This window comes from Drosophila sulfurigaster, chromosome 2R (assembly GCF_023558435.1).
Source record: "Drosophila sulfurigaster albostrigata strain 15112-1811.04 chromosome 2R, ASM2355843v2, whole genome shotgun sequence".
Taxonomy (NCBI): domain Eukaryota; kingdom Metazoa; phylum Arthropoda; class Insecta; order Diptera; family Drosophilidae; genus Drosophila; species Drosophila sulfurigaster.
The window spans coordinates 24,133,660-24,158,956 of NC_084882.1; the positions used below are offsets into that span (position 1 = coordinate 24,133,660).

The 25,297-nt window shown below is 39.2% G+C and overlaps 1 protein-coding gene across 15 annotated transcripts in view; it reads right to left on the reverse strand.

Moving 5' to 3' along the window:
* The window catches only part of LOC133835997 (glutamate-gated chloride channel), a 45,491-nt gene extending 40,986 nt beyond the window's left edge, over nucleotides 1-4,505 (reverse strand). For 11 of the 15 annotated variants that reach the window (XM_062266220.1, XM_062266223.1, XM_062266216.1 and 8 more), the window contains exon 1: nucleotides 3,855-4,505. The gene's annotated coding sequence lies outside the window, so the exon portion shown is untranslated. The remainder of the gene's footprint in view (nucleotides 1-3,854) is intronic. The other 4 variants (XM_062266218.1, XM_062266217.1, XM_062266211.1 and 1 more) reach the window with 1 other exon arrangement.
* Between the last annotated feature and the right edge of the window lie 20,792 nt (nucleotides 4,506-25,297).

Here is a 25,297-nt window from a genome sequence, read left to right on the forward strand (position 1 = left end):
AGTAAATATAAATTCTTTGCAATACACAACTCATAATCAAAATTTTTTCAATTTGGTAATAGACAAATATAAATAAATAATATATAATTCGTTATTCGTTAAATTCCTAAGTCAAATATAACATATTTTTGTTTAAGGTCTACTAAAATATTTTTTTAAATTAATCACAAACGCATATCTATTAAATACTTTTAAACACAATCTTTATATTTCTTTGAAATTCTTTTCAATCCAAAAAATTCCTAGGCACAAATAAAATATTTTTGATTTGATATAAAATATTTTTTTTTGTTTTGTACTATAATGTAAGTCCTATAATAATCACAAATAACATATTCTTATTTTTTTTCGATTGCATAAATTCAATAGTAAATGTATGCAATCGTTAAGTACATTATGTGTATAAATAAATATTATATATTTTCTAATGCTAAATATAAATTCTGTTTTTGCTTGTGATATACTATAATATTTTTCTGAAATAATAGCATTCAAATTTTATTTAATTCTTGAAATTCCTAATATGCATAGCTAAATATAATTTCAAATGTTAAATTCAATTTCTCAACTACAATAATCTAAGCACCATAAAATTCTCGCTATTGTATATTCTCTTGTAAATTGTTTTTAGCATCGTTTTGCATTAGCCACAAACTGAATATTCACATAATATAAATCCCTCTGTAATCTGTAAGACTATTTAAGATTCGGTTGGTTTACTCTTTGTCTCTGGCACATTGTTGTTGTTGTTGTGGTTGTTGTTAGCTCACGTTGTTGTAATTTAGTTTCATTTGTGCATGAAAATGAATTTGTATTATTGTTTGCATTAATTTGCCTTATTAATTACATTTATGCCATTGCCTCTCCGACTATTCAGATTCTGTTTTTTTGTGCTATGTTGTGTTCTATCCCCTAAACTCAACTCAACTACAACTACGACTGCGAGATGGAGACGGAGACGGAGACTGGGTGTAGCTATTCAGTCGTTATTTCGCCCGCTCTCCCTGGGGGTAATTTGAGCATTGGCTGTGCGGGCAATCAAATAAATAATGAGGCTGCCGCGAAGCTGCTGCCTCGCAGCCTCAGCCTCAGCCTCAGTTCAGTCTCTGTTTCAGTCTCAGTCTCGGTTGACGTCGGCAACTTCAACTTTGTTTAATATGCGAAAAACGTTGCAGAACTTTTGCAGCTACTTGTCGTCGTCGTAGCCTTTATTGTTGTTGTGATTGTCCATGGCAACTTGCTTTTATTATTTGTTGCTGCTCGTCTGTATTTCTATAATTGCCTTTCGCCTTTGTCTGGTCCAACGCTAAGTATCTCGTTTCTATCTACGTATGTTTGTATGTATCTCTGCGCTGAGTATCTGTAGCTGATGCTGACACTCCTGAAGTATCTCAACATTTTCAGCAGTATCATTGCTGTTCCCATTGGCCTCACTTGTTGTGTTGCCAGTCTTTTTCCCCCCTCCGCATTCACACCCAGCACAAGAGCGAACAAAACTAGATTCTTCTGCTGCTTTTTTTAATTCACTTTGGCCAGCAATGCAATTTATGCCACTTGTCGATTTCATGTGCATTTCAATTTTCAAGTGAATTCCTTAAATCATTTTGACAGCACTTGATTTTCTCGCAGACATTGTTCAAAGCAATGGAATTATTTAATTATTTAACAATAAATCATTACGAGACTAATATGAGTTGGCATGAATAGCAAAACAATTAGGGAAACCTCAGCTAAATTAATCATGTAATCATCAAATGATTGTAATATGCATTAAGGAAGTGAAAATAAAAAAGTAAAATTCAGCATTGAATTGTTTTAGTTATTACATCAAAATAATTTCAATGCAGATTGCGCAAATATTTTACAAAGGTATTTTCTGTGAAAGGATAATTTGTACAAAGGATTAAATTTTACGCAGCGAAACTCTTTTAAAGGAATTCGCTTGGTGGGCGGTCTAAAAAGGCTTTAAAATAAATGGTACATAAATGAATTCTATATTGTTCATTAATAATGAATTGAAATTTTTGTATCCTGCAGCTGTTTTTATAAATTCATAGAGTCAATTTATTTAAAAATGCTTTTTTACTGGAAAATCTTGGCTGGATCGCCAACTATAAAACTTTGCCACATAGTTTGCTGGCTTGCCGTGATGTCAGTTGCTTGCCTGTTTGCTTGCTGACTCCTTGCGAAAACTCTGGTAGCAAGCAAAAAAAAAAAAAGAAACTTAAATGTCAACTCGCTAAAGCTAAAACACTTCACAATCAACTTGTGCATAAAACTCGCAACTGTGGAAACACAAAAGCCCGCGCACGTCAACCTCAAGCAGCGCACTAGGCCACGTTGATTTACACACACACACACAAACACAGAGAAACTTATAGATGTAGTGAGTCACACATACAGAGAAAAACAGAAGCACACACGCTGAGAACAACAATAAAGAAGGAAAAAAAATAACAACAAGCAAACAACGAAAAAAGACTTCCGTGTTGATTGTTTTGTTTTGCTTGTGCGAGACGTCAACGTCAACGACAACGGCAACGACAACGAGAAACGCCATAAAAAGCGACTACGTCTGCGAAAATCACTTTAAAAACAAGTGAAAGGAGACCCAGGACCAACAAGGAGCGGCGACTGAGACTGCGACTGAGACTGAGTCGTAGACTGAAAGGCAAACCTGTCCATCAACAAAACTATTGCAACAATAAACAAGAACAATTTGACAATTGAAGTGCTTCCCAGTAAGGCAAAAAAAAGAAGAAATATATAAAGAAGAACCACAGAGAAGCGAGGAGGACTTCTCTATGGCAAGTAGCCTCATCTCGCATTTGGCTATGGGTCTATGAGGCAGTTGTTGTTTAGCTCATTGTTGCTGTTATTGTTGTTGTTGTTGTTCGGGGAATGTGGAGCACTTGAGCACAGTTTCCGGTCATTTACACGTACACAAGCCGCACATGGCATGCCAATGCCTAAGTATTGTGAGTGTGTGTGATTGCGTGTTCGTTGTATATGTGTGTGTGTGTGTGAGAGACTGACACAGTATCCTACATTTTTATTGGCTTTGCTATTGCGAGATGCGAAGAAGCATTCAAGACGCCCATTGCTTGCATTTGCTCTAATTGTGCTTGGATTCAGCTGTTATCGTTATCTCGGGCTCTGCACAAGGTCAGCAAAAACCGAGCCAGCAAGCGAGAAGCAGCTTGATCCCAAATTCAATTTCATTTCACGTAATTGTTTAGTTTTGTTTACACATTGTATCAATTTTCGTGCACGCTTTCGCCCAGCGGCAAACGTTCAAAAATTGGCCAACACAATTAGCACACACACACACACACACACACATACGCATGTTGGGACAATAGTCGCAATAACAACAACTAGAAGAGCAGCAGCATTAACAGCAGCAGTGGAATCAAGAAATTGCTGAGGCTATAAAAACGTGGAAAAAATGAAGAAGAAAAAACGCTGTGCTGGCAGCATAAAAGTATGCTACGAAAAATTACAAAAGACAACTGGACCAAAACTTTTATAACTTTGATGCGAGATGGATGCCAATTGCTTTGCACAGACTCCACGTGAAGCAGCTGAGAGAGAGACAAAAAGAGAGAGGGAGAGCACAATCATGCAAGAGAGTGAGAGCAGAGTGAAAGCATAGATGCGAGAGAGCAGAGTGTTGCTCTTTGCGCAGCTGCTGCCTGTTGTTGTTGCTGCTGCTGTTGCTGTTGCTGCTGCTGCTGCTTTCAGTGCTGCTGTCGCTGCTGCTGCTGCTACGTCTCCTGCAGGATCAGGGTGTGGTGAGTATGCTGCTGGCGTTGCTCTATGCTCTTACTGTAAATAAAATGCTTTTGCCCTACCTTCAGTTGGCGTCGCTGTTGCTGCTATCGCTGCCTCTGCCGCTGTCGCTGTCGCTGTTGGTTTTGCCTTCTGCTGTTGAACAAAAATTTCTCCGTTGCTGCCTGCTGCTGCTGCTGCGCTGCGCTGTTTTTTCAACTGAACCTTCTTCTTTTTCTTTTTTTTTTTTTCTTCTGCTGATATGTGACACGCAGCACTCACACACACGCACACACACACTCTCACACTGTCACACACACTCTCGCACACACGCACACTCGCACACTACTCTCGGGCACACACTCACACTGAGCCACGCGCGCGAGACTTTTGACGTGTTGTTATTGCAATTATTGTTTGCTGTTGCTGCTGCTTTCCTTTTTCCTCTATTAGATGTGTGTAGTTTTGTGTGTGTTTATATTTTACTGCTGTTTTGTTTGCATTTCACATTTTAATAATAATACGCGGCGTACATGCTTTTCTCTTCTTTTTGCTTTCTATGTATTTGTTTGCATTGATGTGTGTGTTGTCGTTGTCGTTGTCGTCGACGTTGTTGTTGTGGTTCTTTCTGTTTTGCAGGCAACTCAATTTCTCTATTGGGTTATTCGAAACGTTTAGCGCATTTCCGCTTCACAAACCGTACACGTCAACTGTCTGCACCTGACTGACTGAGGCAGTGGCGCTCTAGAGTCCAGAGTCCAAAACGCGAGGCGAGCGACGCGCTGTCGCTGCCACAGAGAGCGAAAATCGATGCCAGCGCCGACGCTGTCGTTATGTGGATGCTGTAAAGCGCGAGCAACAACAACAGCAGCAACAACGTTGGCAAAGAGTAAAGCTTAGCAGCAGCAACAGCAGCAGCAACAGCAGCAGCAGCATAAGCAGAGACAACATCTTCGGTTTGCTCTTCGTTTTGGCCTGGTATAACGCCTCAGTCGCTGTCGGCTTTGTCGTCGTCGTCGTCGTCGTTGTCCTCATCATCGTCGTTGTCGCTGTCGCTGCTTTGTTTTGATTTATTTTTGTGGTAGGTTCTGCTGAGATTGCTAAAGAGCAAAAGCTAAGAGCAACCATAGCAACCATCGACAGCAGCAGTGACAGTGGCAATGGCTGGCAACAGCAACAACAACAACATCAGCAGCAGCAGCACCAGCAGCCGAGGCAGCCGAGCCACAGCCTCAAAATTCGCATAACTACGGCTATTTTGAGAATTGCCTTTCATTTGCAATTCATAGCCATCGGCGCTGACCCAGAAACTCCCCCAAGGAACTTGGCTGGTAACTCATGTTGACAACTATAAATAAAACAAGCGCCACGATTTTCTTACGTTGACGTTACGTTCATACTTACTTGTAGCTTCACTCGCCAATCTAAATCTCAATCAATATCAAAGAAATATGAAAACAGACATAAACAATTTGTACACAACACAGTTTTTTTGAAGTCAGATGGCGTTAACAAAAGACAAGCCTAAAATAAATATCATAAAAATATGAAAATAAATAAATGAGCTTGGCCCATATATAAATATTTGGTCAGCTACTGTTACCCTCAACCTCGTTCTTAGGTCTTAACAAAAGGGCTGCCTCTCATGGATAGATAGAAATTTGGTGTTGGGTTTAAGGAAATTTGGGGTTTGGGGGCATTGTGATTGTGATTGGGTTTGGGGTTGTGCCCAGGTTAGCGATTGTGCTCTAAAGGGAGTTCGTTCTCTCTGCTTGTGTGTGTTTGTTTTTTTCTCCGCTCTTGTTGTTGTACTTTTTTAAGCGGAGGCTGCTCTTTATGCAAACTGCCGCCTCCGTTTGCTAGTTGTTGTCGTTGTTTTGGTTTTGGCTGCTGCCTGTTTTTCAGCGTGTTTGTGTGCGTAAGCGTCTCATGAATATGTAAATTGTTATTATTGCATATTGTTCAGTGCCAGCAGCAGCAGCAGAAGCAGAAGCAGCAGCGGCGACGGCAACGATAGCGACAGCGACAGCAACAGCCGCAACCTTAGTCAAAGCCAGAACGTTGTCAGCTTTCTCTCTCTGTGCTTTGGGCTGCGGCTAAACAAAGGCGGCAAACATCCAAACAGAAGCGAAAAATAACTGGTAAAAAAATAAAAACGCTAGAAGAAGCCATCACTAAAATATAACTAAATAAGTGGAGGTCGTTAAAATGCACTCCAACCTGTCGTATACTTAACAAAAGCACAGGTCAGACTCGAGAGTACGATTTTGCGTTGCCATTAAAACGAATGTTTATTAAATGGTTTTTGTTTTTGTGGCATCTTTTCTTATTAGTTATATTATGGACATTTATGTAAAGATTCCTTTGATTTTTATATATATTAATGGCAAATGATGCAGAGTGCGTTGTGCACAGACGTTGTTGAGATTGAAGAGCTGAAATAGACAGCGTCAAGTTAAGTTACCTAGAATTATTGTCAATAGCAATGCCTAGGCAACAAAGTAATGACCGGCACACAAAGAGACAAGCTCACACATACACTCATACACACACATATACAATATACTCGTGCTTGTACTTGAGGCAGCCTTGACAACCTGAAACATACCAAAGAACAAGACATTTGCCGCTGTCGTCTCTGATTGGCAGTCCTCAGCATCAGCAACAGCAACAGCGACAGCAACGACAGCGAGAAGGCAAAAAATCATCATTGACTACACTCGTATTCTGTGTAGATGCCACACGCTGTCGTCATCGCCATCATCGTCATCTATAATAACATCAAACAGCGCTGTCCAGACCAGCCCATAGCAAACAGTGCCCACGTTCTATCGAGTCTCAGTTCTAGTCTCAGCAGCTCCCGTTCTCTCCTCCTTTCTCCCATTTCCATTCCCACTTTCCACTTCCCATTCCCATTCCCATTCCACAACTCCCCGCTTGTTATCACGCGCAATAAAAACCAAGTTGGAATTTTTCTTCGTTTTTTTTTTTTTTGTCTATACTCTCCTAAAGGATACTGTGAATTTTACTTGAAGCTGGTAATATGTCAACGTAAGTGACACTGAAGCAGCTGTACAACTCTTGACTTTTTTCAGGAGTGTCAACTAGTTTTTTTTACAAGCGATTTTTGGGGTAGAAGTTTTACGCTTCAAATATTAGAAAACATGAAAGGTGATAGATAGTTTATACCGAGTTATTAATTCAAAACATAAAAAGAATACAAATATTTTCATTTTCGAATTGTAACAAGCTTGAAGAAATATTGAAATTATAATTCTAATTAAAATAATATTATTCATTTACTTAAAGCTTAGAGCACACAAATGACTCTTCGGTCACAGCAAAGTCAAATTTAAATAAAATTAATGCGAAAGTGGAAATCAGCGCCCAGATCACAGATAAATTTATACAAATGATGTTTGCGCCGTGTTATTTATGTAATGAATTATGGGGAAATATTTTAAAATCATAAACAGAAATAAAATATATATTTTTATTATGCATAATCTTATCTTTGCTTAATGTGAAGTCATTAATATCCATCGTGGCATTCGGCAAATGCTCAATCATTTTAATAGACTTCCCTTCTTCGAGGGCATATAATCTTCGTCAAAGATAAATATCCTTTTTTTTTGCTTTGCTTTGCTGCTCGTGCTTTTTTTTTTCTTTTTGATGCTTACTTGATTTTTCCTTCCTTACGATTTTCAAACATTTACTTTCGCTTTTCGCAAACGAAAACATAGGCAAACACACATACACATACACACGCACATATAGGCGCACAAAGCACACGTATTCAAATTGCTAAGGTTTGGGTTTTGTGTGTGTGGATAAGGAGAAAGGGCAAAGGCAGCGGCAGCAGTTGTAGGTAGAACCCAGGGGCTGCCAGTTGGCGCATAAAAAACGCCGTGTACGCAGGCGAAAATTGTTGTTGTCGGTTGTGGGGTGTGGCACGCCCAGCAACGGCAACGGCAATGGCAACGCAACGACAACAGCGATGCCGACAGCGACGTCGTCGCCTGAATGCGCGTTTAGTTTCAAGTGTTATTTTTGTGCTAGAAGCAGCCACCAACGAGGACATCTCTTGGCGTCTCGTCCTTACGGGCCGTTGATGCCGCTGCTTCTGCTTCGGCTTTCAACATCTTCGTCGTCGTCATCGTCATCGTTACCAGCGTCGTCGTCGTCGTCGTCGTCGTCGTCGTCTATTTTGGCTGAAGTGCGTAATTGATGTGAAAAGTGGCAACAAACTGTTTTTTATTTGCGCTTGCTTTCAATTTGTTTAAATTGCTGGGCGCTGTCGTTGCTGGGTGTGCCAATGTGTACACACGTATACCCACCCACACACACGCATATACACATACACACACATTTAAGAACGCTGATTGAAGTTTTATTGAATTTTAAATTGTACACTGTCCCCTGCCTGATTCCGTTTTTGTGTGTTTCTGGTTCATGGCTCCGGTTCCGTTTCAGTTTCAGTTTCCATTTCAGTTGCTGTTTCTATTGCTAAACTTTTCTCTGCTGCCAAGCACACTATCTCGCTCTCAGCTTCTCTGCTAGACTAGTTCTCCAGCAGTTCTCTTATTCTCTTCCTCGCTCTCTCTCTCTCTCTCTGTCTCTCTGGGTGACATGTATTTTGAGTGTTTTATTGTTGACACAAATAATGTCACTCAAATGTCAAAAAGAGGCCGCTGTTTATTGTTGTTCTTGTTCGTGTTGCCGTTGTTTTTGTTTCCAAAGTGCTGAGGTTTGACATACATTAAAGCGAGTTTGTCAGGTGCGTTAAGAAGAATGTCTAAAAAGTTCAGCAGCCACCGCAAATAGGCCAAGCTGTCATTGGAATGCTAAAAAGCTAAAATATTCTTACATTGCCTTCGCCTCCTGCTCCTCTTTGTCCTGTCTGACTTCAAGTGAAACAAATTGAGTTACTTTGCCAAGTACTTCTGACATTTACAACTGTAACTAACCGATAACATTGATAGACTTAAAATTACAATTTCATTTTCATGCAATTCATGAAGCGTTCACAAGAGGAAGCTGATAAATTCAGCAACTTCTCGGCTTTGCCCCTTTAACTTTTGTTTGTGCAACTTTTGCTTTGCAAGCAAGTTTTAGTATTTACTAAACTATTCATAGAAATTAGCCAGTAAAATAAGATACAAGTGCCATAAAAAGCAATCATTATAATAAAGAAAAGAGTAACGATAACCTAAAATCCATCTTCATTTCCTTTTGCATCATAATCAGATTAATGTTGCTACCCAACAAAAACAAAAAAAAAAAGAATGGAGAGAAAAGCAGATACTGTTGACCTTTGTAAGCAGTTGGCTATTAACACTTTAGCTGCGGCAGTCAACCGAATTGAGCCTGCGTAACTGGAACTGACCCAGAGAGACAATAAAGTTCAATATTAATGCACCCTTTGACACAGCAGCAACAGCAACAGCCAGACCCCAAATCAGGCGCCATAAATATAAGACAAACAGGCTACTTAAACTTAAACCCCTAAAAAAACAAAAACAACAAGCGAGGAGCCGACAAAAAAAACCCGAAGAAATTTTAATGATCTGTCATAAAAGTGGCCGGGAGAGTGAAAGAGAGACAACCCCAAGGCAGCAACTGAAAATTGAGCGCTACTTGGGGCCCCCGCACACATAAAACTGAATTTATTAGCATTGCATACTTTTGAGGGCAATCAAGTAACCGAAGAAGCAGCCGCTGCCGCCTACGCTTCTCATTCCCATACTCCCCTCCTTCACCACTTTATGCTACACATGCGACCCCTCTGTCCACGCTTCTATGTTACATTCCACGTTGGCACATCGTACACTCAACCCCGAGCGGTCAAAACTGTTGCGGGGCCAAATATGTACAAATCCTTTTAAGCACTGTGGCGCCACCTAGCGGGCGCGTCCCCGATTGTGTGTCACAGCGGCAGCAATTAATTCCGAAATCACAATAGCCATAAAGATGATGATGCGACTACAATTTGAATGCCCTCTGCCCTCAATATGTATACACCCCTCGCCCGCCCCTCTCTGTTCTGCTCTGGGTCTCTGGCATGCCAACACAGTGAGAGAGTCCGCTGTCAAAGACACGACCAAATTGACAACAATGGCGACAAGCAGCGGCCGTAATAAGTAGTGGTAGTGTTGCTGTCGCTGTTTCCCTTCCCTTCCCCTCGTTTCCCTTGCCTTACACAACATAGCCTTAGGGGTGGTGACCATTAAATCAACGCAGGACATGGCAGGACAGGACAGAGTCAGGGACAGGGAGAGGGACAGGGACAGGGCGATGCCAATGCGGCACAATATATCAAACTTTATGTTGATTTGAGTGGCGCGCCGAAAAGTTTGCCTCGATCCGCAGAACTGAAACTGAAACGGGCCACTCTCAAACTGAACTGAACTGAAACTGGAACTGGGATTCAGGAGATTTCGTATTGGTATTAGGATTGGTAGCTCAGCGCATCGTATTTTGTCTCATTGTCTCTTTTTTTATTGATTTATTTTGCCTTATTTTTCTGCTGCTGCTGCTCTTATTGTTGTCGTTTTTTTTTTATCATTCGAGGATTTTATTTGTGTGCTTATTTTTGATTAGATTTATTTATTTTTATTTGTGCTGAGCCGTCGCGTCGTTTCGTTTCCGTTTGCGGCCATCGCCACAGTCGCTACCGATGAAATTTAATAATTCCACTTAATGCAATAATAATTTCGTCGCCTTTTGTTGGCAGAGGACAAGCTGTTGAAGAGCGAAACGTGGTGCGGGGGAGCGGGGGAGTGCGGATAGAAGGTATCGCCATCGTCCTAGTTGTCGTCATCGTCATCATTTGTGGTCGCCGCATAATTTGTGCGAAATTTGTCAGATTGCTGGCACATCTCGAGGCGCTTAAGTCTGAATAATAGCGCCAGACGAAGATGCCGTAAGGAAGCCCTAGATAGAGAGAGACAGACAGAGATAGAGAGAGAACGAGACCGAGACCGAGACTGAGACTGAGACTGAGAGTGGTTGAGGCATTTGTAATATGTTTTATTTGACTTGTAGCAGCTGCAGGCATCTATCCATGGGTAATAAACACAAAAACTTCAAGTAATTGACGCTCTTTACTCTGGGGAGCCACCGACGCCGAAGTCGATGCCGCCGCCGCGCGTCAAGAGACGACTGATTACAATTGGATGCGTTCGTAATTGTGGCTAAATAACTTCCAGTTAGGTAAATAAATATATATATATAAATATAGTATAAATACGGCAGTGGAGAGTGGCGTGAGGAGAGTGTGGGTAATGGACCCAAGATAAACCAACAATGGCTAAAAAAATTGCGGTGCTCCCCAATGGTTATGGCCATCGATAAATGCACAATAATGAGTTGGAAAATAGAGCGATTGAATTTAATGGAGTGAAGAAAGACGCAAGTAAAACCAGAACAGAACACCGAGTACCATTTAAGCAAAATGATAGATACCAATACAATTTGTGAGCACTGACCTAATGTTAATGCTTGAGTTCAACAGATTCTAGCTAACATAATAATTTATTTAGATTTCGCGCAGTTCAAGAGGATGCATAGTAAATTGTATTCTGAAAAGATGAGGGAAAGAACAGTTTCTACAATCGAGAACATTTATCTTGAAATGAGTTCAGTTTAGGACAAATTACTAGATGCAAGAATATTAATCAGAAAAATGCCAAGTTCTTACAATGAGAATTAAAATTGTTGAAACTATCAATTCTTGCTTGACAATTTTAATCTGGTTATTAGAGTTGTTTGTCCTAACTCACTTAGTTGAGCTGTTTATACCCGCTACCCATAGGGTAGAAGGGTATTATAACTTCGTGCCGGCAGGAAATGTATGTAACAGGTAGAAGGAGGCATCTCCGACCCTATAAAGTATATATATTCTTGATCAGCGTCAACAGCCGAGACGATCTGGCCATGTCCGTCTGTCCGTCTGTGTGTCTGTGTGTCTGTCCGTCCGTCCGTATGAACACCTAGATCTCAGAGACTATAAGAGATAGAGCTATAATTTTTTTTCGACAGCATTTGTTATGTTTGCACGCAGATCAAGTTTGTTTCAAATTTTTGCCACGCCCACTTCCGCCCCGTAAATCAAAAATCGAATAACAAGCGTAATTATAAAACCAGAATTGCGAATTTTGGTATATACAATAATAAGTATAGTATTTATGATACTTTTGTATGGGCAAACACGCCTACTTACTAGGGGTCTAATATACCATTTGGTATTTTTAGTGTTTTAGTATATTTGGTAAATTTTAATAATAATACCCCAAAATATATTTTTAGTATTTTTGTAGTATAATTGGTATGTTTTGAGAATAATACCGCAAAATATATTGCTTTTATTCAAAATGGGTAGCGGGTATCTCACAGTCGAGCATACTCGACTGTAGCTTTCTACTTGTTTGTAATAAATCTTGTGGTTTGAGAAAGGGAAGATTGTTTGCTCTTATTTATAAGAACTTTGTCTCTTATGAAATGCTCTAAAAATGAAGAAGTGTTTTCCTATTTTAAGATTTTTGTCTTCTTAACACACTTTTTTGATTCAAATTCTTAATACTAAGACAATGATCTTAATTTTAGAACTTGTTATTTATAAGTTAAATTTAGATAAATAATGATGTGGAATAATAAAATTTAATTAAATCATAAAATTAATACAATATAGATTATATAAATTGATCAAAATCCTTAGCCTCTGAATATTTAATCCTCTCAATTCATGGTTGGTCAGCACAAAGTGATTTCTTCGACAGATTTCTAAAAGCATATTTTATTGACTAGATTCATTTCACTTGAACAGTTGCGTGACATTTTGTCAAGCATATCCGCATAGTTTGAGCGACAATTTTCAAACCAATTTCATTACTCACAACTTACAATTTCATATGGCCAGCAGCTCGTGCTTCCAACAGCTGTTCACCCACACATACATATATTCGTGATGCACATACGCTTTGCTCGCAGTTTTATTTTTTTTATATTTTGCGGATTGGCGTTCATTGCGTATACGTAATACGCAAAATGTGAGTGCTTTTAATAAATGCCGTGGCATGCGTGCGACGTTATCGTTGCTGCTGTTGCTGCTGCTGTTGTTGTTGTTGTTGTTGGTGGCACTTTATTATTGAATATGTCGCCGTGCCCATTTGCATAATTGATCGGCAACGATGCGCGAATCGCAAACGAGAATTGTAATCGGCTGCGAGGCATTCGATTTCAGCATTTGCTAAACAATAAAACTTCAGTGCGTGACACGGCCCCTAACTGACAAGTCTCTCTCGTCACTCTCGTCTCTCATGTGTCCCTCATTTTTCGGAGGGGGGTTTCTATTATTTCTTCTCTTATTTTTTGTATTGTTTTTTTTTTGTTTTTGTTCTCCTTTTTGGTGGATGCACAGCATTGCTGACAGGATTCAATAATTGATGCACATGTGTTGGATGTGTGTGATTTATGCGCGTCCTCGCCTGCCATTCAATTGTGCAAATCAATTACAATAATCGACGCACGCAACTTGAAGAGGGCGTCGAACCGAATAGATCAAATATGTGTGCGTGTGTTCAGCCTATCTGTATCTGTGTCTGTCTGTGTGTCGTTGTCGTTGTTGTCGTTGTTGTCTGTATCTCAGCCTGGAGCTGAGCAAGTGTGAAAAGTGGAGGGCTGCGCCTCTGCCATTGGCCTTAATAGCATGTGGCAGGTAGTGTCGTCCCGCCACACTTGCGGCACTTATACATATAGATGAGTATGCAATCGATTTGTTATATTTTCGGACAGCTGTTGCTATTATTATTTTAATATTTGATTATCATTGAATGCATACATTTATTTACTCAGTCATACTGAAATTAATGATATATTTTGAATATAAACATTTTGTTTTATCTTGAAGACAGGCTTTAAAATACATTATGTTTAATTTATCCCATTTGTCTATTAAGACGATTTGTTATATTATTGGACAACTGTTACTATTAATATATCTTATTTTTTATTGTATCTATTTTTATCATTTAATGCATGCATTCATTTTCAAAGCATTCAAATTCATATTAATGATATACATATTTTGAATAAATGAATTCAGTTATATATAAAATAAATGAAATAAGTTATATCTTGAAGTCTGCTTTAAGGCAAATTTTACATTTCTATAATTTATGTGCTATGTCTCGCATTTTTCTGTTCAGTCATTATCTACTCATCTGTATTGATTGCATTTCTCACTTCAACCACAAATCATCACAACGCATTTGTCTCTAATGATTGTGCAAATAATTCATGGCAGACACTGATATATTATCCTAATTATAGAAGATTTCAAGTATAAGTAAATATTTATGTTGACTGCTTAGAGTCGGAGGGGGTGGATTTTAAAGTTTATCAACGAGCATAAAATGTTTCGCCTAATGACTGAAAATCAGCAGCGCGTAGCGTTCATTCGAACCCCGACATATGACTCTATGCTTTGGCAGAATTCTATCCAACACACACACACGCACAGTCGAACATAGTCACAGACATATGAACATGCATACCACCGGCAATCAGTCAGCCTCAAATTGTTTCTAATTAAGACTGTGGGTCTGACTGTTTTGGGTGGCGGCCTCTTCAAAATAGCCTCTTGCCTCCTGTGCGCAGTGAAGTGTTGTCTATGGCGACGACGTCATCGACGCTGCTGTCCGGACGCAGTTACATGCACAGTTTGTTGCACACACACACACATTCACACACACTTTAACACCCACTCACACATACACAGACATAGACAGAGGCATACTTTGGTACATGTAGCTACTGTGTCCTGTCCGTTACTCGAAGGAATTTAATTATAACTTCTGTAACTAATTTCCGTTTTTGGCAATTTGGCAAACGGATGTGTGCGCATATGTATGCAAAGAGCAAATTATGGGAAAGAGAAGGGAAACGTCGGGTGGGGAGGGGAGACTGTGTTGGACAGCCTGACTCTGGCTGGCTGACTGGGTTCTGACGAGGGGTGCCACATGGGATTGGTGTTGGCACAAACGTTGCACAAATTAATATTTAATGCAACCAGACACAGAGTTTCAACTGCTGTTGCCAACTACTCATTGAATATTACGCATACGCAGCACTGGCCAGTCTGCAGGAGACAACAGCATAACAGCAAAAAAAAGCAGGCAGCAAGTGAAAAGCGAAAGGAAAAAGTTTGAGCCCGCTGTGACAGCAATGAACACGTAGCTGACATAAACATCATCATCAGCGGCATCAACATTATCATCAGCGTCATTTACGTGACTTGCCATGTCCATTAGGCCGCAGCAACAGGAACAGGAGGAGCGGCAACAGCGACGGCGGTAAAACAGGATGGCAACGTGGCCCAAAGGATTACAGCATCCCAGGGAGTTATTAGACCTATCAACGTTGGACAACGGCAACAAAATACACCTTCTCTAGATATATAGAATATATATATTCAACATATACATATCTCTACTTATATATATATATATATATAAATGTCAAAAGCAACGAGGAAAAAAAGTTTTTGCTGTCAGAACTTTGGCATTGGCTTAACCCTTTGCGCAGCTTAACCTCACTTAGCTGCAGATGACCGAATAAGAGGGGTCGGCGGGCTAATTTAAAGTTTGTTTTATTTAAAATAAAATATTTAAAAAAAAAAGTGTGTATATATATATTCGCCAAGGGACGCGATACGATATCGAGGACCCTTCACAAAGCACAATTTTTATTTGCACTTTTGATAAATTAATTAAAAGCGAAAAAGGGTGAAAATCTTTAAAATAATTAATTAAATAAACGGGGCGACATGCCAAACAAATAGCGAAGAATGAGCCGAGTCAACCAACAAAAGCAAAAAACAGATGAACGCAAAAAAAACACAACACTGAATGCCAAATGATGAATGCGCATCAAAGCGGCGGCGGGCTGTGTGTGAAACGGACTGAAGGACTGAAGGATTCGCGGAAGGACGAAAGCAACGAACGAGTGCAAAGTGAGTCGAGTCGAGTTGAGTTGAGTTGCGTTGCGTTGAAGCCAAAGCCAGAAACGAGCTGAAATTATGGAAACCAACTGACACAGAAATCCATTTTTCATTTTCAGCCAAAAGCAAAGATGGCCAGCCTCTGGGCGTGGCACTGTGCTGTGCTGACTGAGACACTGAAGCGAACCCGGGGACGAGCTGTGGGGACCAGGCCTTTGCCTACTTATTTATGAGCTTGTATGTTGTAGTTGGTCAAACAAAAAACGCCACAGCAGCAGCGGCAAAAGCAGAGGCCGCAACAACAACAACAAGGACAGCAATAAGAACAACAACAACAACAACATCAACATCAACACCAGCAGCAGCAAAAGGAAAAGGGGTAGAGATTACAAACGAAAAATAAATAAAAAGCAACAGCAGCAAACATGCTACTGATTTTCGTTGTTGCTTTCGTTATTGTTGTATTTAGTGCTATTGTTACTATTGTTGTTGTTGTCGTTTTTCTGCTGCTGCTTCTGGTGTGGCCAAAAAAAAAAAAAGAAAAGAGTAAAGAAACATCAACCAAACAGGTTATAGGCTATTCGAAGATTTAATACTCTCCACTGAAAGTGGTGAAAATCAATTTTCGGAGACTGACTGACAGCTTTTAATTTACAATTCAATTAATTTTCGAAAAAAGTTGCATCATTATGAATAAATCTAATTAAATATTAAAAATGAAAAAGCAAAAGAATAATTAAGTATACGTATTGAAAGATTCAATGTCAAACAATAACAATTCAAAGTATATTAAATAAAATTAAATATTAAATATGAATGAGCATAAAATGAAAAAAATATAAATATGCAAAATATAATTATACTTTAAAAATAATGTATATGAAATTATTAAATATGAAATTATAGATTATAATTAAGTATACGTTTATTGAAAGACATAAACATATTCCAAATATAATTATATTTTGAAATCAATGTTTATCACATAAAAAAAATATGAATTTTAAACATAGAAATTCAAAATATAATTATACTTTAAAATTAATATATTATTCTACATATCTGAAGCATGGCTTAAATAAACATGTTGAATGAAAATATTTAAATTTGGCTAAACAAAGACATCTCTCAGCTGTAAAGAAAAGTCGAAAAAAACAACAATTTATTTAATTATAAAAACAAATGGTATTTCCGGAATATCGCATTTCATATGCTGCCGCTGCTGCTGTTGCTGCTGCTGGTTATAATTACCCTTATAAGCGGCATCGCTCGGCAGATTGCCTAAAATAGCATGCTCCACGGTTCGGCTAGGGCATCAAAAATGCTCAGTCAAAGACCTTTTCTTATACATATATATATTCTTTTCTCCTTTTCTTCGTTTAGGTTTTTTTCCCTTTTTTTTTTATTTTAGCCAGCCATTGTCTGCGAAATTACGTATACGCCTGGCAGCGCACAGCATCGTGCCTGTTTGTTGATCTGTGTGTATTACTCTGGATGTGCGTGTGCGAATGTGTGTGTGTGTGTGTGAGTGTGGCATGCAAACAAAAGACGCTTGTCTGTCAGTTCGAACTTGAAAACTTTGGCGTAGAGATTTCACAGAAATGAGTTGTAAATGTCGAAAGTGCTTGATATGCCGTAGACAATTTTCAAATGGCGGCAATCTGCAAAGCAATTTGAAAAAAGAAATGGAAATATGCGCAATAATTTACACTCCAGGGCAATTTTTACTTTGGATCCCATTGCCGCTACACTTTGGTTGTTGTTGTCTTCGTCTTCTGCAACTGCTTTTTTCGGTTTTATTTCTGTATTTTGTTTTGTGTGCGTTGTTGCTGTTGTTGTTGTTGTTTTTTTGTAATTTTTTCTTTTGGGTATGCCATGACAACTCTTCAGAGGCTGCTGCGGGTCTGAGAGCCGAGAGCTGAGGGCTCTGGCTTGGCATGGCCTGGCCATGTTTGTGTGTTTTGTCTGTAAGCAGCTGTCAGTGATTTCTGACAAATTGATTTGACAGTCGACAGGCGACCAACACGACGGGTGGCAACTGACAACGAGACGAGGAGACGAGAGGAGGCCAACAGCAGTAGCAGCAAAAGCAGCAGCAGCAGCAGCAAGTCAGGCGCGTGTGCTAAAAAAAAAAGAAGGAAAGATGAAAGCTGCTGTTGCTGTGGCTGTTGCCATGTCTATTGCGATGCGTGAGAGTCTCTGCTCTGCTCTCTAGCCCAAAAAACTGAGAGAGGAAGAGACAGCGAAAGAGCGAGAGTGAGTGAGAGACAGTGGCAGTGGCAGTGGCAATGGCAGCAAGCAATACAACACAGCACAGCACAGCACAACACAACAGAACTGAACAGGACTGAATACAACATAAACAGCATCAACAGACAGCTGTAGCAAAAAAAGAGTTGAGCAAAGCGTGGTGAATATTTTTAGTTGTAGAGATACGAGCGAATGTACGAGTATTGCATTGTTATTGTTTTGTTGTGCGACATGCCACAGACTACAGTTAGTTACCTGCTGATTGACAGGCACAACTGATTGACTGACTGACTGGCTGACTGGCTGAGTGACTGAACTGAACTGAACTCAACTGACTAAACAAATGCACAAACGCTTGATAGGTTTAAAGAGTGTGAGAGAACTGGGAACTGAGATCCTGAGAATCCAACAATCGAATGGCAGCTGCCAGCAGCAATCACATCGCATGTCAGTTTTATTTATAAACTGTGCAAATAAAACTGTAAATCACCAAAGCGAATCGCAAAGCCCACGCAGTTGACCTACATAACACAACACAACACAACCAGCCAGAGCCCAACTCAGAACTCAGAACTCAGCTGAGAGCTGAAATGGCCGCCACAAATCAAACAATTAATTTTGCTGTCTGAAATTCCAGCACTAAATCAACAGTCAAACAATTGAACCATTTAACTATGTAAATAAAATTAATACGACGACCAGAGGCGTGGCACACACACACACACACAACTAGAGAAAGTACAAAAAGAGAGAGAAAGAGCGTGTGTACGAGTGAGAGAGAGAGGGAATGCCACCTTATGGCCAGAGTCGACGAAAAATCCATTAAAAAGCAATCAATATATGGAAAACAAATGCCAGTCACTTGTGTCCCAGTCCCAATCTAGTTAAGAGCTACGCTTACTCTCTCACCCTCTTCAAGAAAAATATGCCTCTTTCTCTTCTCTTCTTGCACCGACAGCCTTCTAATGCGAATTTACAAGTAATTTACCCAACGCAGCAAAAATTGAAAATGTCAAAAACGCAAGCAAAACAAAAATGAACCTTGCCGACCAGCGGGTGGCCTTAGACCTAAACGAAGCACAAAAAATAAATAAATAAACAAAAAAAAATAGAGCTCCAAAAAAATGCCAAGACTCAGCTATTAATGACCAAGACCCTAGTCGAGGTGAGACAGCCTACCAGCTAGAAAAGAGGCTGCGCCTTCATCAAAAAAAATAGCACAGAAAAAAAATAGCAGCTAAATAAGAGAGAGAGCAAAAAATTTATATACTTTTACGTATGTATGTGAAAGCATTAGCCGGTGAGTTGCTGTTTTTACTGCGCCCAAAACTCATGAACTTTGCGCTCAGCTTCTGCCTGGTGTTGACCTGATTTCAGTGACGTCATTTGCCCCAAAAACCTCTTCCCTTTTGCGTACACACACATACACAGCTTTGTGTGTGTACAGAAAAGTGCAATGCGGCAAATGGGGTCGATGCTAAGTACTCAGAAGGACTCATACTGTTGCTTAACTGTTGCCAAGAGTGCTCAAGTATTTTAATTTTCATCAAATTTCTATTGAAAATCTAGTTTTCAGAATTTTTTCCATAATATGTGAATGCAAATATAAATAATTCAATTAGTTAACTTTTTCATTTTTATTCTAAAGTTTTTATTTACATGTAAAATAATACAAATTATAAAGAAGTATGAAAACTACAGTCGAGTGTGCTCGACTTATTGTGTATACAAATCAGACAGTCAGGTATTAATTTTAAAATATACCACAAAAATAATAAAAATTGGCTATATTTGTTATATTGCTATATAGTACTACATTGAAAATATACCATATAATTCAAAAAATAACAGATAATCAGTCAAAGTACTTAGTTAATTAGGAGTTTCTACTATATAAACGTATTTCTTAAATACATTTTAAAAGTTGTATCTAATCGCAACCAAATTTTCAGGAATCGTTAATATTATTAATTATTTAATTAATTACTATTATTTGCCCATTTATTTCTAAATACCTCTGAATATTTATAAAATTTATAGTAAAAATGTAGCATCATAAAAATTCCATAGCATTAGGTAATTAACTAAATAATTAGAGTGCATAGCTTCAATATTTTTATAACCGCTACCCATAGTTTATATTGAAAACGTAGTTGAGAAAAAACAATAAAATGTGGATTGCATTTATATATTGAATAATCATATATCTACTTCAATTTACTGCATTTTTATTAAGTATTTAATCAATCATACCGGAAGTTCTGAATGGCAAATGGTAACTGAAAGTAAGTGGAGTTTATAAAAAGAACTGAGTCAAGTTAATTAGGTAAGTAAATTATTATAATAATATCATCGTAGAGTGCAGTCTCAGGGCGTATTAAATTGAAACTTCTTAATTAAAAAGTTGCAGCATAAAAAGTAAAAAAGGGCGAGAAGGAGAGAGAGAGAGAGAGACATTAGGACTGGCAGTGGACACCTTGCAAGCTGCAAATCAGTGTGAAGCAAAATAAACCGCTTAAGGACTTGCGACTTGGCGCTTTCAAAATAACAAGAAAACTGCCTCCAGTTAGTGTAGCACTCGGACACAAGTCGCAAGTCTAGGCTGCCACCCAATGTTTGTTCTTGTTGTTGTCATCGTTGCTGATGTTGGTGTTGTTTGTGTCTGCTCCTCTGAATGAGACGCGGCGGAAGCGCTAGACGGATGCGGATGTGCTGGCCGAGCATTGGTTCACCGCAGCGACCAGTTAGCAGCAACAGCCACAGCAGCAGCAACTGGAAAAAAAAAAATTCAATTAAAAGCAACAGCACGTAACTGAAACTTTTCTTTCTCTCTTTTTTTTTATTATTATTTTTTGCTGCTGTTGCTGCTGCTAGCTTTGCAAGTTTTGTATCTTTTGGGTTGTGCCGCTGCTCTGTGTATGTGTTTGTATGTGTGTGTGTGTGTTTTCTTGGTAAAGCAGTTGCCCTTAGGGCACAGACACAGCGCACCATGGTCCCAGTCCGAGTCATATGCACAGTCTCAGTCCCTTCTCTTCCGTCTCTTCGTCCCTCTGCGTTATAAGTTGGTGCCAGCTGTCAGATGCTCTGTTGCTTGAAAGTTGCAGCGGTTTCATCTACTTCTCTTTTATATATCGTTGGTTTTCCCTCTGCTTTTTTTTTGGGGCGAAAATTGTTTGGCTGCAGCTGCAAATGGAAGCGAAGCTATCAGTTATTGGTCGTACATGTGCAATAAAAGCCAAAACTTCATTTCAAGCGTTGGCGTTGTCTTTGGCTGCCAAGTTTGTGCTTCGTTTTAAGTAACATTTCATTGCAAATTTGACGGACAGCCTGAGCAATTGAGATCGATCACTGTAAATTAATTTAGTTTCTTAGTAAACTAAATACATAATTTAGAGAGCAGAGTAACTGCCACAGAAGTTAGAAATAAATTGAAGAAATTACAAAACAATTGGTGAGTAAATTTAGAGTTGCAGTTTAAAGTTTTTAAGAATATTTAAGAAATTTATTAAGAACATTCTATTAAGTTTGTGGCTTCTACCAAATAGAAATAAGAACGAATAAAAATAAATCTAGAGTTGCTGTTTGAAAATTTGTAAGAAATAGAAATAAATTTAAAGTTGAAGCTGAATGCTATAAAAAATTTAAAGAAAATCTAAATAAAATAGAAAATAAAATAAATAAATAAATTTGAATAAAAGTTTAAGTTTTTCTTCAATTTTTGGAAATTTTTTTGAAGCAAATTCAGTTTTGTTTGTCATTTTATACGAAAAAGAATTTAAAACTAAATAGAAAGGAATTTAAAGTTACAGTTTGAAGCTCTTAAGAATATTAAAGAAATTTTGTAAGCAAATTCTTGTAAGTTTCTTGCATATAAGATAGAGAGTTAATGTCTTGTCATTTTTCAAGTCGGCAGCATTGTTTCACATACCTTATTTGTTTGTCCTTTCATTTGCATTTAAGATTAGCTTTAATGGGCATCCTCTTTAAGCATGCTAAAGGCTTATTGCCTGGTTTATTTATCTCTTTCAACAATATCTAATTAACCGGCTCTCCAACTACATTTTTTTCGCCTATTTGTTGCTCTTTCTGGGGAAATAAATGTAATATACATATATATGTATGTTATAGATGTGGTATGCTTTTGCTTCTGGTTATCATCATCTGGGCATGGGGCAGCTCATCCCTTTACAACACCTCGACTTGGGTAATTTACTGGGCTCGCCTGCCATTTCCCACCATAACACTCAACTCATTTATCTGGGACGTTGCTGCTTTATCAATGTGTGAGTGTGAGTGTGTGTGTATGAGAGTGTGAAGAAGTGTGTCTATGTATGCGTGTGTATGTGTCCCACAGGCGACCACTCGAGTGGCCTCTCAACATTGGAGCAACACTTGGAGCATTGTTTGTGGGCAACACAAGCTTGGGCCCTTACCTCTAATGAAGCGCAAATGTTGATGTAAAAAATTTAATTTAGTTCCTAATCCGAGGCACACACGCATGACCATAGACCATCATCAGTGGGTGGCCACGCCCACTGTATCCGGTTGAATGTCCAAATGTTTATGCAACGTGTGGCAGACGCGTGCTTACCTTCTAATGTGTGCGTGACATGGTCCCACTTGGGCCAATGCTCATCCCAATGCCATAATATGCGTCACATTGCGTATACGCAACGTAGTAAATGCTTTGGCTTCAGCTGCTGCTGCTGCTGATGCTGCTGCTACTGCTGATGCTGCTGGAATGTGGCAAAAATAATAAATGATGCGCCACGTACATGTATTAAAAACAAAGCGCAGAAAAACGCTGACAGCAAAGGCTGGCTGCGACTCCCCATAAAAGCCAGCACACAAAGCAAAGCTAACAAACTGAACTGAACTGAACTGAACGCCGGCGACCGGAATGAAGCCTCACCCGGCCATTGAATGGCGAAATGCTGTTGCTGTTGCTGTTGCTCGCTGTTCACTGTTCGTTGCTAGTTGCTCGTTGCTAGCGCTTTATGTTTGTTGCCACAATGCAGCAGGCAAAACTAACAACGGCAACGACAACGACAACGCCAGCAACAACGACTACGACAACGCCAACGACAGCGACAGCGGGGTGACATCAGCGTGTCCTGCAACCAGGTTGCCAGCCAAACCAAACAAACTGACAAAGAATGAGAGAAGAGAAAGAGAGAGGGGGGCGAGACCAGATGGTTCTCGGTTCTTTCAGCTTGTTTATGGCTTTGTTTGCACTTTTGTTTATGGGTGTACATTTTAAACGCTATATGTGTGTGCCAGCGTGTGTGTTTGTGTGCCAGCATGTGTGTGTGTGTATTTGAGTTTGACCGTTCCGTGACTACTAACAACAGCAGCTACCTGGTTCTGTACTTTGCCGCTTGGCCAACAACACGGAGGTAACATCAGCTGACAGTTGCAGTGATTTTAAGCGTCCATCAAAAGCGCCTGTTTGACATTTAATTGCTGCACATTGTTGCCCTCGTCGCAGCACGCTGCTTACTTGCTTGTCATCATCATCATCATCATCATCATCGTCATCATCGTGATTGTAGAGTCAGTGTTTTGTTTGGCTCTGCGGATGGTCACGGCCATTGTTGGTTTAAGGTGCGAGTGTGTGTGTGTGCGGCCAACTCTTAACACGAAACGTAAAAGCCCAAAGCCAAAGTCATGAGGCTTTATTGCACATTTCACGGCAATGCGACAAAGATTACACAAATACCTCACACACACACATTTACTCGTTTTGGTACTCTCTGCGTGTGTGTTTATGGCTTTGTCTCTGGGCAGTGATGCGTGACTTGCGCCGCCATGGACGATCGTAATCACAGACTTAAACTCAATTTAAATACATGCATAGCAAGCACCTTTTCACAGCTCATTTTATAATTAAACATGCATTTTATGAAATCACTATATCCAGCTCTATTTATTAATATACGCACAAGTAGTTAACTTATTCAAATGAAAGTATTACAACTTTTTTATGGAATTTTTTTCTTGCATTTTCCTTTGACCATTTTCTTTAGTAATGCCGGCTTAATTAAGTTTGCACATTAGTATAACATGGCAAGATGTAAAGGGATATCAAATCATTACAATTATATATTAATATTTATAAGCTCTTTTAGTATTTAAACAGCTTAACAGCTTAATTAAAATTTAATATTTATATTATACCTTATTATTTGATATAATTTGTATGCGATTTTTATACCCGCTACTCATAATGTAAAAGTGTATTATTACTTTGTGTTTGTAGGGAATGAATGTAATAGGTAGAAGAAGGCATTTCCTAACCTATAATATAATATTCTTGACCAGCATCAACAGCCGAGGAAAATATAGCCATATCCGTATGTCCGTCTGTTCGTTTTACTAACGGTCTGAATTGTTTTGCCTGACAATCTGGTATATGGTGTGGTACATTTTGATTGTAGTCCAATATAAATATACCGAATATAGTCTTCAGTATATTTCAGTATTTTTGCGATATATTAAATGGATATATATGAATAATACTGCACTGTTTTACTTTAATTCAAACTGGATAACAGGTATCACCCAGTCGATTACACTCGACAACAGCTTTCGGTTTTCACTGCAATCGCAGTTTTGACTGCGAAGTAATTACTGCCGCTGTAGCTGATCGACTTTGTGTTGTACATACACACACATTTGCACATACTCACGGTTACACACACTTGCACACTCACAATGTCACTCACACAAGCAAAAATTCAAAAAGTTTACACGTGTCGGCAAACGTTTTGTGGTCACATTTTGTCAAGGATGTCGCAAGAATGATTTTTTTTTTCTGTGTAAGTTAGTGTGTGTGTGGATGTTTTGCTTAATTTCAACTATGGACATCAGCCTTTGTAACTTAACGTAGAAGCCAACAAACACACACTTGCACACACACACACACACACACACACAGAATACACTTTCATACATTGGCCATTTTCTAATGGCCTTTTCGTGGTCAAGCATTTAAGCTTCAACTCTGGCCGTAACCTCAACCTCAACCTCGACCCTCTCGCTTGGTCTACTTTGTGTAACCGCAAAAGTCGTCGTCTGTACAGCCAACACTCACACTCGCACTCACACTCACACACACTCACTCTGTTTGTACACCTTTTTCGACCATTTTGCACACGATGTTTTGTGGTCGTGTTGACATTTTAAATGCCTTTTCATTTGTCTCCCGAAACGAGGCACAGCAGATGCTGCCGCAGCATCGTCGCTAATTTCATTTCATTTACGCTTAAATGCCACAAA